This window comes from Sus scrofa, chromosome 4 (assembly GCF_054392235.1).
Source record: "Sus scrofa isolate SSC_HxYL_T2T_F1_AM1 chromosome 4, Sscrofa_HxYL_maternal_Yorkshire_Landrace_v2.0, whole genome shotgun sequence".
Taxonomy (NCBI): domain Eukaryota; kingdom Metazoa; phylum Chordata; class Mammalia; order Artiodactyla; family Suidae; genus Sus; species Sus scrofa.
Window position 1 is genome coordinate 59,051,444 of NC_139386.1, and position 17,762 is coordinate 59,069,205.

The 17,762-nt window shown below is 39.3% G+C and overlaps 1 long non-coding RNA gene across 1 annotated transcript; it reads right to left on the bottom strand.

Annotated features, from left to right (window-relative positions):
- Window positions 1-1,649: 1,649 nt before the first annotated feature.
- On the bottom strand, window positions 1,650-14,999 carry LOC146403815 (uncharacterized). Its single transcript, XR_014843069.1, has 2 exons — window positions 10,920-14,999; window positions 1,650-2,464 (listed from the first exon to the last, which is right to left on the bottom strand). It is a non-coding gene; the product is annotated as an uncharacterized LOC146403815 (long non-coding RNA).
- Window positions 15,000-17,762: the final 2,763 nt, after the last annotated feature.

The window sequence follows — 17,762 nt, forward strand, 5'->3', positions numbered from 1 at the left end:
AGTTTTCAAGAATTAGTCATGTCTAGCATGATGTCATTACCAAGAGAAAAATTACTGCTACAGTTAGATGGTGATGTTGTTTCTCCCTTTCTTGTAAAATACAAGCCGGAGTTCCTGTCATGGCTCAATGGAAATGAACCTGACTAGCATCCATGAGGAGGCAAGTTCGATTCCTATTCTTGTTCAGTGAGTTGAGGATCTGGCATTGCCATGAGATGTGGTGTGGTGTAGGCCAGTGGCGATACCTCCAGCTCGACCCAAGCCTGGGAACCTACATATGCCATGGGTGCAGCACTAAAAAGACGAAAAAAAAAAAAAAGAAGAAGGAAAGAAAGAAAAGAAAAAGAAAAAATAATAACTACTATGAGGACCAACAGGCCTTTACCTGGTTTCCCAGCTCAGATTCAAGAGCATGGCAGTTTGGGTTGAAAAATATGGTTATGATTTTGTAGAGTAGGGAAATTATAACTTTTCTTGATTTGTGAATGACTGGAATATGAGATGAGAAAAAGGTGAGCTGAATCTGAGATTGCATGCTCAGAGGAGAGGGTACAGTGTTTATGACTACAGGTGACAGAAAATTGAGGAAGATATGAAAGCCCGTAAACAATGACAAGTAAGTCTGCTTTTGCTATATTGAGACTGCCAACAAAAACATCTGTTTGCCTGGTAGCTCTGTGTCTTGTCAGTCAAATATTTATCGACTGCTTCTCAGGAAGATGCTCAGTGGCAAACACGCTACAAAGACAAACACATTATACAAATGCCATAAAATGTGCTGGAGAGATTTTCAGCCACAGCTAACCTCATCTGAGTAAATCTGAACAGTTCATTAACATCCAGAGAACCATCTAGATCTGACAGTCATTTTAAACCTTTCAAAAGTGAAATCATTTGATAAAAATAACCCCAAAGCATGTTTTCTACTATTTGATAAATCAACAGTGCTGTGTTTTACACAAACATCTGACTCTAGCCAGGATTTTAATGGAGCAACTTGAACAAACTTGAGCAATTCTCTATTTCATGTGTTTGCAGATATCTGCTGATTCCTTACATACAAACACTCTGGTTCATTTAATTATTTCTAGGTGATCTGGAACACCATTTTAAACTTGACCATCTTTCTATTATATGTTATTCTCTTTGAGAGATAAAGATTTAATATCTATTAGTAAGGCAATGATCATTTGACTTTTATATATACTAAAAGAAGAAATTTCAATAAATAATGTCTATCACTCATAAATACTGGTCATGTTGTAATAAGTTAATGTTGCCACTTATATAGTAATAAAGAATTACTTTTTGGAGTTCCCTGGTGGCCTAGTGGGTTGAGGATCTGGTATTGTCACTGCTGTGGCATGGGTCACTGCAGTGGTGCAGGTTCAATCTCTGGTCCAGGAACTTCCACATGCCACAGGCATGTCCAGAAAAAAAAAGACATAACTTGGAAGTAAATGTGCCTGAACACAGAATTATTTTATACAGTAAGGTATTGATTTTCAAACTGCTCTCCTGATGCTCATGGTTCTGAGGTCCATAAGGAGATTTGTTGGGTGAAAGGAATAGAGCTAAATGTCAAAGGGAACTGGGCTCAGGGCCCACAAGCATCCTTCCAATCAATTAAAATCTATCATAAATTACAGTTTATGTACAATATTATTTTTTATTTTTGAGGATTTTTTATTACTCAATGAATTTTATTACATTTATAGTTGTACAATGATCATCACAACCAAATTTTATAGTATTTCCATCCCAGACCCTCAGTGCATTACCCCACCCCCCAACCTGTCTCATTTGGAAACCATAAGTTTTTCAAAGTCTTTGAGTCAGTATCTGTTCTGGAAAGAAGTTCATTGTGTCCTTTTTTTTTATATTCCACATGTAAGTGATAGCATTTGATGCTGGTGTCTCACTGTCTGACTGATTTCACTTAGAATAATTTTTAGTTCTATCCATGTTGCTGCAAATGCCGTTATTTCTTTCCTTTTGATGGCTGAGTAATATTCCATTTTGTGTATGTACCACTTCTTCTTTATCCACTCCTCTGTCGATGGACATTTAGGTTGTTTCCATGTCTTGGCTATTGTATATAGTGCTGCCATGAATGCTGGAGTACATGTATCTTTTCGAGTAATGGTTTTCTCTGGATAGATGCTCAGGAGTGGGATTGCTGGATCAAATGGCAGCTCTATTTTTAGTGTTGTGAGAAATCTCCATGCTGTTTTCCACAATTGTTGCAGCAATTTACATTCCCATCGACAGTGCAATAGGGTTCCCTTTTCTCCACACCCTCTCCAGCATTTATTGTTTGTAGACTTTTTGATGATGGCCATTCTGGCCAGCATAAGGTGGTACCTCACAGTGGTTTTCATTTGCATTTCTCTAATAATGAGTGATGTTGAACATCTTTTCATGTGTTTTTTGTCCATCTGTATGTCTTCTTTGGAACATCCTTCTAATCAATTAAAATCTATCATTAATTACAGTTTATGTACCATATTGTTTAGAGAAAAACTTTTCTAGCTAAAAAATATATAAACTAGGTCTAACAGAATTCTGTTCTGCCAAAAGAAAATATTACAAATCTACTTCTGAGGGTCACCCTGTAAAAACAATTACTACGTTTTAGTGTTTTCCAAAATCATGTGCTTCAATTACACTCTGCTATTGGCTTATGTAATTTAATAGTAAGTAAAACCTCAAATGTCAAGTATCACAAAATATTTAGGTCACAATTTAAGATAATACAATCTCAATCTCAAAAAGGCTAAATATTTAGACACCTTTTCCTAAAACAAATTTATTACCTTTCACAATAATCATCAAAATGGGGTATTTTTTTTTCTTTTTACACCTGTCAGTAATCTTTCTTAGTTATTTGCACTTAAATTGACTACTTTCTCTCCAAGGTATTCTATTCTCTCCCTAGTTTATTTTTCTATTTTTCTACCTGAAAAGAAATGAGGCATTTCCATCATACAACAAAATTAAGTTATGTCATATGCCTGAAGTTTAAGGATAATTTAATTTTACATTTATTCACTTGTGGTATTACTAAATTTATTTGAAGTGCTATGCTATTGTACAGAAGAATTTTCCACCTTTATAATGATAAAAAAAAACCTCAGTAATTTCATCAAGATCCTACAAAATCCATTTAAAGTTGTACAGATAAGAAATAGTCAGAATCTCTTTAACACAATTTCTTCACAAATGTCAGCAGATGATCAAGTAGAAAGTAGATATTCATGAGAATCATTTTGTGCAAAATTAAACTATAGATTCTTTTTTTTTTCTTCTTACTGCTGCACCTGAGGCATATGGAAGTTCCTGAGCTAGGGGTTGAATCAGAGCTGCATTTGCAGGCCTACACCACAGCCACAGCAACACCATATCCAAGCCACATCTGTGACTTATGCCACAGTTTGCAGCAACATCAGATCCTTAACCCACTGAGCAAGACTAGGAATCAAAACTTCATCCTCACAGATACTATTTGGGGATCTTAACCCACTGAGCCACAAGGGGAACTCCTTTAGATTCTTTATTATTCTTCATCACCTGCTTACAATAAGAGAAATGAATAGACTGACAACACTGCATGGAAACTATGAAATTATTTTATCTAATACATTGTTTTATAATTTAACATGAGAAACTTAAAGGCCCTAAAAAAAGAAATAACTTTTTGTTGACCAAAACACAGTCTTTTGTCTAAATCTCTTTCAACTACATCATCTAGAACAGACTATTATATGTGATAGCATATAATAAATATAATAGAGAATTGTAGCTACATGTCAAGATAGCCTTCTGTGAATTCCTACCCTCCTCCAGAAATTTTAACAATAACCAAAGCACACAGAACACATTCTATTTAAATGTGTTTACCTAAGATTACAGGAGTAAATAGTCATTAACATTAAAATTTAAAATAGCAAGCATTAAGTCAGTTAATGACATATAAATACTAATACAGTTGCTGAGCTATTTAAAATTCCAGAGGGGGATATCTTCTTGGCTTCCCTTCCACACTGACCCAAGGAGGTACTGGCTCTATTCTCAAGCACTCCCAGCTCTCACCATTCCTAGGGCTTCAGTTACAAGAATCACCTCTTTCAAAGAATTGTTCCTGCCTGCATCATAGTTGCATTCTCATTTGAGTACTTGAGTCCCCACTCCATCCCAAAACCTTACAAGAGAAAATTTTTTTGCACAATGCCCCATTCTGGTCACTCTGTAATAGCCATTTATTTCCCCAAACTTAATAGTTCATGCTTCTGTTGTCTTGATTGGATATATTTTTTCAACAAATTTGGGCACAATTAGAAAGACAAGATAACACATGCAAAATTCACCTGGGACTGGGGGTAAAGGGGATATGAGCAAAAATCACTTAAAGACTAATTATGAAAGAAATCATTTTTAAAAGTGCTATTTGCTCTGAAGAATATGTTGACAGATGGAAGAGATATGTATTCTCAAAGACATCTCGGGCTGTTATTTAAGAATAACTTTTGGAGTTCCCGTCATGGTGCAGTGGAAACAAATCCAACTAGAAACCATGAAGTGGCGGGTTCGATCCCTCGCCTTACTCAGTGGGTTAAGGATCCCTGGCCTTACTCAGTGGGTTAAGGATCCGGCGTTGCCATGAGCTGTGGTGTAGGTGGCAGATGCAGGCTCAGATCCCGCATTGCTATGGCTGTGATGTAGACCAGAGCTACGGCTCCAATTAGACCCCCAGCCTGGCAACCTCCATATGCCATGGGTGCAGCCCTGAAAAGACAAAAAAATAAAAATAAATAAATAAGAATAACTTCTGAACACCCCAAGAAACAGGAAATCATCTTGGAGGTATTCAAAAGACTGACTGTAGATCAAGAGAGAAATATTTGTTCATGGACAGTTGAAATTGAGATTAGGCACTGGAGATATAGGCTAGCTATTAAAATGTCATTAACAGAGATTATACTGGTTTTAAAATTAAACTCAAATCTAATAGATTAACATAGTAGAATTTCAAAATAAATATCTATCACTACGATATGTGAAAAATAAAACAAACCTAATATTTTCAATGCACCACATTTCACTTAGTAATAGAGAAATTTAAACTTTCTAATTAACATTATCCCAGTCATTCTGAGTACAACTAGCCTCCTTTTAGTGCACACTCCTTTTCAAGCAAAGGTGGTTCAGGGATTTCCAGAGACTGTCAGAACAATATCTCTCATCCCTCTTTCTCTTTTGTAACGTAACCTTGTCACTTTCTATCAGGAAATAGGGTCTAATTTCTCAAGAGAAATGCACAGATGGTCAATAGGCATATGAAAAGATGCTCAGCATTGGTAATTATTAGAGATGCAAATCAAAACTACAGTGAGTACCACCTCACACCAGTCAGAATGGCTATCATTAAAACTCTATAAATAACAAATGCTGGAGGGGGTGTGGAGAAAAGAGAACCCTCCTACACTGTTGGTGGGAATGTGAATTGGTGCAGCCACCATGTAGAATAATACAGAGATTCCTCAAAAAACCAGAGCTTCCATATGATCCAGCAATCTCACTGCTGGGCATATATCCAGAGAAAAACATAATTCGGAAAGATACATCACCCCAGTGTTCATTGTAGCATTACTTACAGTAGCCAAGACATGGAAGCAATCTAAACATCCATCAATAGAGGATTGGATAAAAAAGATGTGGTACAGATATAAAATGGGCTATTACTCAGCCATAAAAAAAGAATGAAATGATGCCATCTGTAGCAACATGGATGGAACTAGAGATTATCATATTAAGTGAAATAAGTCAGAGAGAGAAAGACAACTACCATATACATCACTTACATGTGCAATCAAAAATATGACACAAATTAACTTATTTAAGAAACAGAAACAGATTCATAGGCATAGAAAATAGATTTATGATTACCAAAAGGGAAAGGGGGTAGGGGAGAGATAAAAGTAGGAGTTTGAAATAAGCAGACACAAATATTATACATAAAACAGATAAACAATTAGGTCCTACAGTATAGCATAGAGAGCTATATTAAATATCCTGGGATAAACCATAATGGAAAAGAATATAAAAAAGAATATATCTGAACACTGAGTCACTTTGTTATATACCAGTAACTTGCACAATATTTAAGTCAACTGTGCTTCAATAAAAAAAATAATAATAAATAAAAAGAAACAAAGTCTAAAGTTCTAGTTCAAGATGGCAGCATAAGAGGATCCTGAACTCCCCTTCTCCCTTGAACAGACCTAATCTACTGCTACATGAAGAACAGCTTCCTCTGAAAGAAAGAAAAAAAAAAAAAAAACAACACTGAAAAAAAATGGCTGAGTGAGAGATGGCACTGGTTGAAAGAGAGAAGACCCACATCAAAATGGGTAGGAGAAGCTGGGATATAATTTCACCATAACCCCCATCCTCTTTCAAGGTGATTGACTCACAATCTTTTTAAGACCTGCACCTAGAAAAATCTTCCGAAACTTCTAGCTTTAAAAATCCCGGGGGCTCATGTCCATGAGCCACACAAAACTATAGCAATCTGAGAAATAGCTCCTAAGTGGCTCACATGCTTGGACTCACTCATTTCAAGACCTGGTGCAGGAGTGGCTGATCAAGGTGTGTGGGAGAGGCCTATTTGCTTGTCTTGGGATGTCCGCCTGAGGGGCAGGCATCTAATTTGATCCCTATCTGGGGGCATGCTGGGGTGCTCTCCAAGGACAGAGACTGGTGGTGTCATCTTTGTGCTCTCTCTCCTTCTTCCATGCTTTGAGTATCTCCCAGAGAGGAGCTTTTACTTGTGTCTGGTGCCCCAGTTTTTGTGGCTGCCACCATGGGACACCTCTACATTGCCTGGCACTTGTGGCCAGTGGGGCTTATGCTTGCAGTCCCACAGGGTCCCAAAGGGTCCCACAGGGCTGTATATATTGGCATAATTTAAAAGCTGCTGCCTGGAGGTTTCCATTGTGGCTCAGCAGTAATGAGCCCGACTAGTATCCATGAGGATGCAGGTTCGATCCCTGGCCTTGCTCAGTGTGTTAAGGATCCAGCATTGTCATGAGTTTTGGTGTAGTCTCAGATACAGATTGGATGCCACATTGCTATGGCTATGGTGTAGGCTAGCAGCTGTAGCTCCGATTCAACCCCTAGCCTGGGAACTTCCATATGCTGCCAGGTGCCACCCTAAAAAGTGAAAACAAGACAAAACACTGCTGCCTGAGGGTCTGGCTTCTAATCACCCTGAATCTTGGTGCTGAGATCCTCCCCCATTGAAACCCTGACAAGTCTTGGCACACTCTCAGATACTGGAAGCCATGAAAAATAAAATAGGCTGTCTGAACAATCACAAAGGTTTCAGAGACGACCAAGAGCTAGAGTAATGTTAAATAATAAGGTACATCTCCTGCACAAGGCCACACTTTCAGGATTGGGAGAGGTGGCCGTTCTATCTAATGCACAGAAACTAATACAGAAAGTCAAGCAAAGCAAAGAAACAGAAGAATATGTTCTAAACAAAGAACATGACAAGACCTAAGAAAAAAAACTTTAAAGTTAGTGTACTCAAAATGTTTATATTATTATTACATTCTAATTGTATTTTTTTGTTAATGGCCAGGATATGGAATTTCCCAGCAAAGGGACTGAATCCAGGCCACAGCTGCAAACTATGCTGCAGTGCCAGATCCTTTAACCCACTGCTCCAGGCCAGGGATCAAACGCTCTTGCCTCTGCAGCAACTTGAGCTGTTGCAGTCAGTTTCTTAACCCACTGTGCCACAGTAGGAACTCTCTAATTATGTGTAACTTTATAGATTTAACTTATCTTACATATCTAAGTGACAGATACTTTATATGTTACTTTATATGTTAAACATATTATTTTGTATAATCCAATATTTCCCAGATAAATGTAACAAGCCATATACCTAAAACATGATTTAAAAAGTAAAGTAAATAAGAAATGGGGTCAAGTTTCCTTCCTTCCCCTCAAATAAAAGTAAGCTTGTGATTGCTCTAAAGTGAGGCTTTGTGAGTTCCAAAACTAGTTGATAAAAAGTGAGGTAGCTTTCATCTTGTCCACTGGGACACTTGCCTTTAGAACCCTGAGCCACTGGATAAGGAGTCCAACTACTCCAAGGCTTCCGTATTTTGAAAACCAGACCACATGTTGGGACTATGTGGAAGCTGGAAGCTCCAGCAAGGTCTTAACAGCGAACATTAGCCACCAGACATGTGAGTGGAGACAGCTCCCAATGATTCCAGCCCCAGGCATTGAGTCACTCTCAGCCACTGAGTATTCCTAAATACAGCCAATTACTACACAAGATAGTGACAATATGTTTATCACAATTCAACCATTAAAACTTGTCTTCCAAAGAGAATTTTTAATCATGTAAACATCAGTAAAATATGCTTCTGAATAAAAAAGAAAACATGAAAATTTTTCATTATCCATCTCAACTAATTTATATCATCATGGCATGTTTATGAAACTCTAAAGGAAAAATAATTTCAAATTCACCTAGTCTTTTAAATCAGTAGGTGACAGGAGCTCTATATATCTTGCTTATCTTTGTATTTCTAGCACTAGCATCTGGTACATAAGCATTATGAATAAATGAATGATTCTAGACCAACCCTGTTATTCTACAACTAAGGAAATTAAGAGCTAACAAGATTACACATCTTCTCCCCACTTTCAGTAAGAACAGCTAAGAGGTTGCTAAAATGAATCTGTGCTGAGTATGAATGTTTCATTAATGTTGCTTTTATATGTCTATGATTTACCAAAAATACACACATTTTTAGTATTTGCTCTAGTAAAATTGATAAGTATACACAATTACATTTAGGTTCTTTTTGTTAAATAAGTTACGGTTATTGTTGCTACTTATTGTTGGTAATAAAACAAAACAAAAAACAACAGACTTGCAGTTGCCAAGGGGGAGGAAGTGTGATGGACAGGGAGTTTGGGGTTGGTAGATGAAAACTATTACATTTAGAATGAATAAACAATGAAGTCCTACTCTATAGCAAAGGGCACTATATCCAGTCTCTTGGGATAGAACATGATGGGAGATAGTATGAGAAAAAGGATGTGTGTGTGTGTGTGTGTGTGTGTGTGTATACATATATATACATATATATATATGACTGGGTCACTATGCTGTACAGCAGAAATTGACACAAAATTGTAAATCAACTATACCCTAATAATTTTTTTTAAAAAGAGAGAACAAAAAGAAATAATGCATATAAAATATATGATCAGTTTTGGACTTATGACTTCACTATACCCTAAGCTAAAACTTTTCTTTGGAGCTACTGATGTAAAAGACACTTGGGTGCAATAATATAATTTAAGTATTCTGCATATTACATACAGCCCTTCTGATGAAAACCAAAATCTTAAAAATTTCATGATATTGAAAATTAGGTCCTAAAGGCTTTGCTCCTGTAATTTATATTATTTATTATATATTATTTGGAATTTTTACTATTTATTGAACATAAACTTTTACTATTTATTGACGGTAGATAGATGATAGATAGATAGATAGATAGATGTTAAAGGAGAAATACATTTTAATGTTGATTTTTTCCTAAACCCCTTTTCTATGTTATCTTGAAATTTTTGCTTAATTCAATATTTGTTATGTGCCACCTAGAACTGCCTACCCTCATTGGGGTTTACAATCAAAAGAGACAAAGACACATGGATACAAAAATCAAAATATAATTGAAAAGTGTCACTGTAGATCAAAATACACAATGTTTTAAGAGCAAATATTAGAGATGATTAATTCTGCCTGGGAAACCTGAAAAGTAGTTCGAAAAGATAATTCTGAGCCAGACTCCAAGAATGTGAAGGAGGTCATCAGATTAAAGGAAAGTGGGAAGAAGAAATAAAACTCAAAACCTAAAGAAAAACATTCACACAGCTTCCACCATGGTACAGTGGATAAAGGATTGAGCATTGCCGCACCTGTGGCGAAGATTCGATTCCTAGCTTGGGAACTTCCATATGCCATGAGTGTAGCCAAAAGAGAAAACAAAACAGCACCAACAAAAATTCACAATTACACAAAGAAGTGAAACAACTAGCAAATAGAAGGAACATCCAATGGTTCTGTGTGATTAGAACAGGGGACATAAGGGAAGTTTTACTGACATGATCTCAAAACAGAGGTTAGGATCAGATTATGAAGAACTTTTTTAAAAGGAAAGGGCTCATGAATGAACTCGTAAACTCCATCAGGGTTGGCGGGATCAATGCCTGGAGCCACTGTCTCCCTGACAGTTACTGGAAAGGCTAAATGTATGGCATCCAAATTGCCTTCCCTTTGAGCCTGTAAAATTCCCTGTTGAATGGATGATAGGTGGTGTTCAGGGATAGCGCTCACTTTCTTTACAACCCTGGAAGTAGAGGCTTGACGAGTCCGCGTCACCTTACTCCTAATAGGAGGCGATTGAGGAATATCAGAATCAACAATTGGAGCTGAAGGCTCAGGAGCCAGATATTCTCTATGATAATTTTGTTCAGGGACTGCATATTTAGATTCTTCCAACAAAGGTGTAAACTCCCCTTCTTCCTCTAAGTCCTCTGTGGTCTCTGGAAGTTCTAAAACTGATTTAATTAAGTTCCAAGTACTCCAAATGGACTCAGGAATTCGAATGCCCTCATCCTGCAATATCCTAAGTTCCATTCCTACCATTTCCCATATCTTTAAATATAATGTTTCTGATGTAAAAAGCCAATCACAATGTCTCTCAATAGTCTGAAAAAGTTTCAAAAGCTTACTTTCACTTGTTTTTGCACCCCCCTTTTTAAGGAGTTGTCCAAACAAACAAATGTAAGGATTATAATTTCCCATTTTACCCCGTAAATACCTGAGAGAGGGAACTTATCTGCAGAATTTCTTTAGCGTGGCCACACAAAATTCCTCCCTTCTTCTCAGGGCTCCACAGCACTTCCAGTGAATAAAATTTCCGCTGTAGTCGTGGTCCTTCGTTCCTCGTGCCTGCCTGTTTGTGAGCCTGCCCCACGTTGGGCGCCACTTGCCGGGGCCAGCTCAGCAGGATGGGGAAGAACGGGTGCTGTGGAACTTAAGGAAAAATAGTTAACATAAAACAAGACACAGAGACATTTATCTTAAGTAAAGGTGGGAGCCGGGGGACTCAAGGTCTCAGGGACCAAGAGCGCGGGACTCAAGGTCTCAGGGACCAAGAGTGCCGGGGAACTCCAGATCTCAGGGACCAAGAGCACCGCCTCGAGAAACCACACTGCTTTTATTGTGAGATTAAGTGAGGAGTGGCTATGGGTGGATGATACAGGGTTTGTTTAGAAAGCCACTTAGGTGGTAAAGGGTTAAGCTCTTACTCTGACCTCTAGGCACATAACAGTACTTAAGCTTAAGTCATTTATGCCTTTAGGTCTTTGCTCTTAAGCTTAAGTCATTTACCAGCACTGTGACTTGTTTTTCCAAGAAGGAAGATGGGATAAAGTAAGACAAGACTTCCCGTTGTGGCTCAGTAGTTAACGAATCTGACTAGTGACCATGGGGTTGTGGGTTTGATCCCTGGCCTTGCTCAGGGTTGAAGATCCAGCGTTGCTGTAAGCTGTGGCGTAGGTTGCAGATAAGGCTCGGATCCCGTGTTGCTGTAGCCACTGGCATAGGCCAGTGGCTACAGCTCCAATCCGACCCCCGGCCTGGGAACCTCCATATGCCGCGGGAGCAGCCCAAGAAATGGCAAGGAGACAAAAAAAAAAAAAAAAAAGAACTTTCAGCATCATGATGAGAAGTTTTGCCCTCATCTTACAGGTAATGGAAGGTAATTTCTAAGCAGAAAGATAATATAATTTGGTTTATAGATTAGAAAAAGAATCAATTGGAATAATGAAGAGACTGAAGACAGATAATAATAAAGCTATTTAAATGGGTCACCTTTGATGACAAGAATATTATCAGAAAGAATGGAAAGGAGGGAATAGATTCTGGACATCTCTGAAGAGTACATTCTAAAGCCCTTGATGATTGATTAACTATGGACCATAAAGGAAGAGCTGGGTCAAAATTTCCAGGCTGAGCAACCGAATGGATGTTGATAATTTTAACTGAACAGAAATGCACTAAAAAGAAATAATCGGGGGGTCATGGCATTGTAAGACATAACGGCAATTACCTGAAATTTGAAATGTAAAAACTAAATAACTGGCTTACTTAATTTGATTCAACTAGTTAAATCAATCAGCTATATTCTCTCATCACAATGAAAAACCATATGAGGCCCTATCAAGGGCCTGTTTAATATTTTGCTCCTGGCAACTCCATTAAGACATATTTTGATATAGCCATATTTTAAACAGACAAAAGATATATTCTACCTTCCCTAACTTCTTGTAATGAAACCAGAGGATGTGCAGTTTATTCCCAGTCATATTCCATGTAGAGGGATATTTTTTAGCTTCACACTCTTAAGGCTGATGGGCAGAATTACCTAACAAGTCGATAAGTTTGGAAGGTATGTTAGCTCAAGTCCTCTGTGAAGAAGACGCAAGATGAGATGAGACATGCAAGAGGTTTATTGGAGAGAATACCTGTGAAGGATGAAGGGAATGGAGCCAGGGAAGGGAGAAGAGATTCTTCATGATGCCATGCAGGTCTGACACCTGCCCAGGAGAATCAGTAAAAGTCTCAGACTGCAGGGAGCTCCTGCTGTAACTCAGCAGGTTAAGAATCCAACTAGTATCCATGATGATGCGGGTTCAATCCCTGGCTTTGCTTAGTGGGTTAAGGATCAGGCATTATCCCAAGTTATGGTGTAGGTCACAGATGTGGCTTGGATCCAGCATTGCTATGGCTGTGGCATAGGCCCCCAGGAGCAGCAGCTTCCATTCGACCCCTAGCTCAGGAACTTCCACATACCACAAGTACAGCCCTTCAAAAGAAAACCAACCTGCCATTCTGAGAGGTTGGCAAAGCGCATGCAGACCTCACACCTAGGTTTGAAATCTGAGGAAAGAATAGCACCAGTCCCCAAGCCACATTAGGTTATCACGTGGAAGCAGCCCATGAGGGCTTCACAGCAATTGCAGAGTTGGCTCCAGAAGGGCAGAAATTGGGGCAGTCAGTCAATTATGCTCCCTGCTGCAGAAGAGGTAAGTAGTGCATTTTCGTGATTGCCACAGAAGGAGAAACTAAGCATGTGTTATCTGGCTCCTTCTTTTCTCCTTTTCTTGGGAACAAAACTCCCCACAAAGGATCATACTTTTTTGCTGTTGTTGTCTTTTTAGGACAGCCCCCGTGGCATATGGAAGTTACCAGGATTCAGAGCTGTAGTCTATAGCCACTGGCCTACACCATAGCCACAGCAAAGCAGGATCCTTAACCCACTGAGCAAAGCCAGGAGTCAGATCCATGTCCTCATGGATACTAGTCAGGTTTGTTACCACTGAGCCACAACAGGAACTCCAAAAGATGGTACTCTTTACCGCTCCAGGTCAGGACATAAGATTTACTCTCTGGTGAAGAAGGCCTCTGGTTATTTTTAAGGGAGGCAGTATCTGGTGCATGGGCCAGGGTCTTCATAATAGAAAGATGAATATTTGGGGGCTGACACACATCAGGAGTGACTGAGGCTTCTGGGTAGCTATGATCCATGGCTTCAGTTTTTGGTTTTGTTTTTTTACTTTGGCCATATGTAGAAACATTACCAAACTATCTTGAAATCTACAATTATGTAATTTTTTTCCTGCCCTGTCCTAAAAGACTTTAAGCTTTAAGCCCCATAGTATTGTTTCACTTGCTGGTGATCACAGCTCACAGAGGCTTTTTTGGGGGGGCAGTGCACATGCACCAGGACTAACAGGATTATAGCCATACAGAACAAGAGGTTGTGGGCTTCATCTGAGGATTGACAGATAGCTAATTTGGCAGGGTGGGAAGGCGGGATCCTGCTGCAGGACCTTGGACCACACAGTTCCCTAGGGAGGCGTGGCTGAGGCAAAATTAAACAACAGGAAGCAGCATCTTTTATTTATTTATTTATTTATTTTGTCTTTTTAGGGTTGCACTCGAGGCATATGGAAGTTCCCAGGCTAAGGGTCGAATAGGAGCTGTAGCCGCCAGCCTACACCACAATCACAGCAACACAGGACCCAAGCCACATCTGCAACCTATATCCCAGCTCATGGCAATGTCAGATCCTCAACCCACTGAGCAAGGCAAGGGATTGAACAAAAGTCCTCATGGATATCAGTCAAGTTTGTTAACTGCTGAGCCACGACGGGAACTCCAGGAAGCAGCCTTTTTATATGCAAACTTTAAAATTAGACAGAAGACAGTACATTTGCTTCTATTATACTGAAAGGATTTAGCTCATGCTATACCTGAGTTTGGCCAATGCTGTGCTACACCAATAAGTTTCTAGGTTTAGATTCTGATAATCTATGTGCTGGGCACACATAAATAGTACAAAGAAAAATGCAAAAATAAGAGGCTTTGAATATGGGATTGGAAAAAGGATCTCCTCAAATAAGATTTTCTATCTGGAGCTTCCACCATTAAAAATTTCTAAGCTTTGAGGGACAGCAGTCACATCATAAATGCAAGATCTCAAAGAGGACATGGCACAAAGAGGTGGACTTTCCCCCCATATATGTATAAAGGAAAATTTTAACTATTGCTGATTTCACCCATTTGAGTTTATGAATTCTGGACCAACTGGCAGAGATTGACATTACAGCAAGGCTAGATCAAGAAAATCTTCCCTGGATATCTCATCACATCACAGCTCATTGGTAACCAACCTAACTAGTATCCATGAGGACGTGGGTTCGATCCTTGGTCTCGATCAGTGGGTTAAGGATTGGCGTTGCTGTGAGTTGCGGGGTAGGTCACAGATCGGACTCGGATTCTGTGTTCCTGTGGCTGTGGTGTAGGCCATCAACTACAGCTCTGATTCAACCCCTAGCCTGGAAACTTCCATATGCTGTGGGTGTGGCTCTAAAAAGACCAAAAAAAAAAAAAATTCCCTGATTGGCAGTTAAGAAACATAAGGCTAATTTATTTATGTTTGGGGAAGATAAAATCTGTAAGAGTTGAAAGAAAGTAGGAATAAAAGAAACCAGGAAAAGAATCAGAACATCAGGAGTTCCCACTGTGGCTCTGTGGTTAATGACTCTGACTAGGAACCTTGAGGTTGCAGGTTCAATCCCTGGCCTTGATCAGCAGGTTAAGGATCCGGCATTGCTGTGAGCTGTGGTGTAGGTCACAGACATGGCTCTGATCCCAAGTTGCTGTGGCTCTGGCAAAGGCCAGCAGCTACAGCATTGATAGACCCCTAGCCTGGAAATCTCCACATGCCATGGTTGCGGCCCTAGAAAATTCAAAAAAGACCAAAAAATAATAATAATAATAATAATCAAAACATCAGAAAATGTTCTAATAGGGAGTTCCCGTCATAGCATCCATGAGGATGCAGGTTCAATCCCTGGCCTCACTCAGTGGGTTAAAGATCTGGCGTTGCCATGAGCTGTGGTATAAGTCGCTGATGAAACTTGGATCTGGTGTTGCTGTGGCTATGGCACAGGCTAGTGGCTACAACTCCGATTCAACCCCTAGCCTGGGAACCCCCATGTGCTACAGGTGCGGCCCTAAAAAGACAAAAACAAAAAACAAAAAAACACACAAAAAAGAAAACATTCTATTAGAAATTATCATGCACCAATATGAAATCCCTCAAAGGTCATCTCTTATTTCCTAATTGATAAAGATCTGTAGCTTTCTTTGTTTTAAATCAAAATCTTTCTTTTATGGTACTCCCAACAGTAGATTCAGTTTTGTCTTCTGGGAAAGCTTCAAAATTTAGATATTTTGATGTCCAGAGATTTTTCCAAAGAATAAAGTTTAAAATAAATATATTAACAAAAATGGGGGGAAAAGTGTATTTTCCCTATCTGATTTCCTTCACTTAGACACCCTTGAGCCAACATTATAGTCTTAGATAAACAATATTGGGTTAGATTAGGTCCTGGGTTCTGAATTCTGGAAATACTATTTTGCCCTTTTTTTTCTTTTTACAGCCACATTTGCATAATCTTAGGATTATACTAAGTCTAAGTCTACACTAAGTATTAAGCTAAGTCTACACTAAGTCTAAGTCTACATCTGTAGTGTAGACTTAGTATTCATTCCCAGGCTAGGGGTCAAATTCGAGCTGTAGGAGCAGCTAGTAGTAGTTAGTGGTTGAATTGTCGCCACAGCCATAGCAATGCTGTATCCAAGTTGCATCTGCAACCTACACCGCAGCTCACGGCAACGACCAATCCTTAACCCACTGAGACCAGGGATCAGACCTGCACCCTCATGGACACTATGTTGTGTTCTCAACCAGCTGAGCTATAACAGGAACTCCATTTTGCCTTGTATAACTGTTCTAGGAATCAGGGATTGGCTCATTTCAAAACCCGCTGTGTGTGCGCCTAGAGCTGACACAATCTGATGTGTCTTATTTATCATCTGGTCTCTTTAAAAGTCTAGCTCGAAAAACAAATATTTGCCATTAAGCTAATACGACTTCTGAGGCCCTGAAGGATCTACACTCATTCCAAGAGGAGACAGCCTAGCCTGCAGCTTTTAAAAGAAACCCGACTCTGCCAAGCACTGAGAAATTACTCTAGGCTGGGACTGAGCAGGATATTAGGTTAAACAGAATGGATTCTGGACTTAAATTTCTTTGGCATTTTACAACAGAAGTGCAACAGAATTTGATTTTGGACTTTATTTCCTTTGTGCTTTTTCTTAAACTTGAATTTATGAGCTGGTTATTTTCTTCCTGCTCCTCCACTCTGTACACCTCTTGCCCCAGAAGCTGCACAGGCACCTGGACCTCTAACTTCCCAGTGGATTCAACTATTGGAAAACACCAAATGGACAAGAGAAAAATTTAGTTGGGGGTTTATTCTCTTTGATGCCTCCCAGGTCACCACAATTTACTTCTACCGCTCTATTTTTTTTTTTTTTTTTCATTTTAGGGATGCACCCATGACATATGGAAGTTCCCAGGCTAGGGCCTGAATCAGAGCTTCAGCGGCTCTCCTGTGCCACAGCCACAGCAATGCCAGATCCAGGCCACATCTGTGACCTATGCTGCAGCTTGCAGCAACACCAGATGCTTAACCCACTGAGGAGGGGGCAAGGGATTGAACGCGCATCCTCATGGATACTAGTCAGGTTCTTAACCCACTAAGCCACAGTGAGAACTCCCATCCCTCTATTAAGGTAGCCCTCTCCTACAATCACTTTCTCCAGAATCTAAGAATCTTTCCATCCCTGCGCCCCGCAGGCTAGGGTGATGCCAACTACTCCCTCTTGGCAACCCCAAAATATTGTCCATCCTTCTTGATTTCCCTAAACCCTGTTTCCAATGATGTATGAAGTCTTTTTATTAAACTCTTCTCACTTGCCCAGTTTGAGCATGCCTCTGCCTCCTACTAGAACTTACTGGATACAGCCTGGAAGGAGAATTAAGTTTACAAGTTTCATTTTTCCCTAGGAATTTGATAAGAAGAAGAGGACTGTGAAGTTCCTATGACTTGCCATTTGCTCTCTTTGAAGAACCTCTAATAGGCCCTTCTGGATATGTAGTTGGATACATTTGAGATATGAAAACATATAAGTGAACTTCAGCCTTGAATGCAGAGATGCCTTGGAGGAGGTAATTTAACTGGAT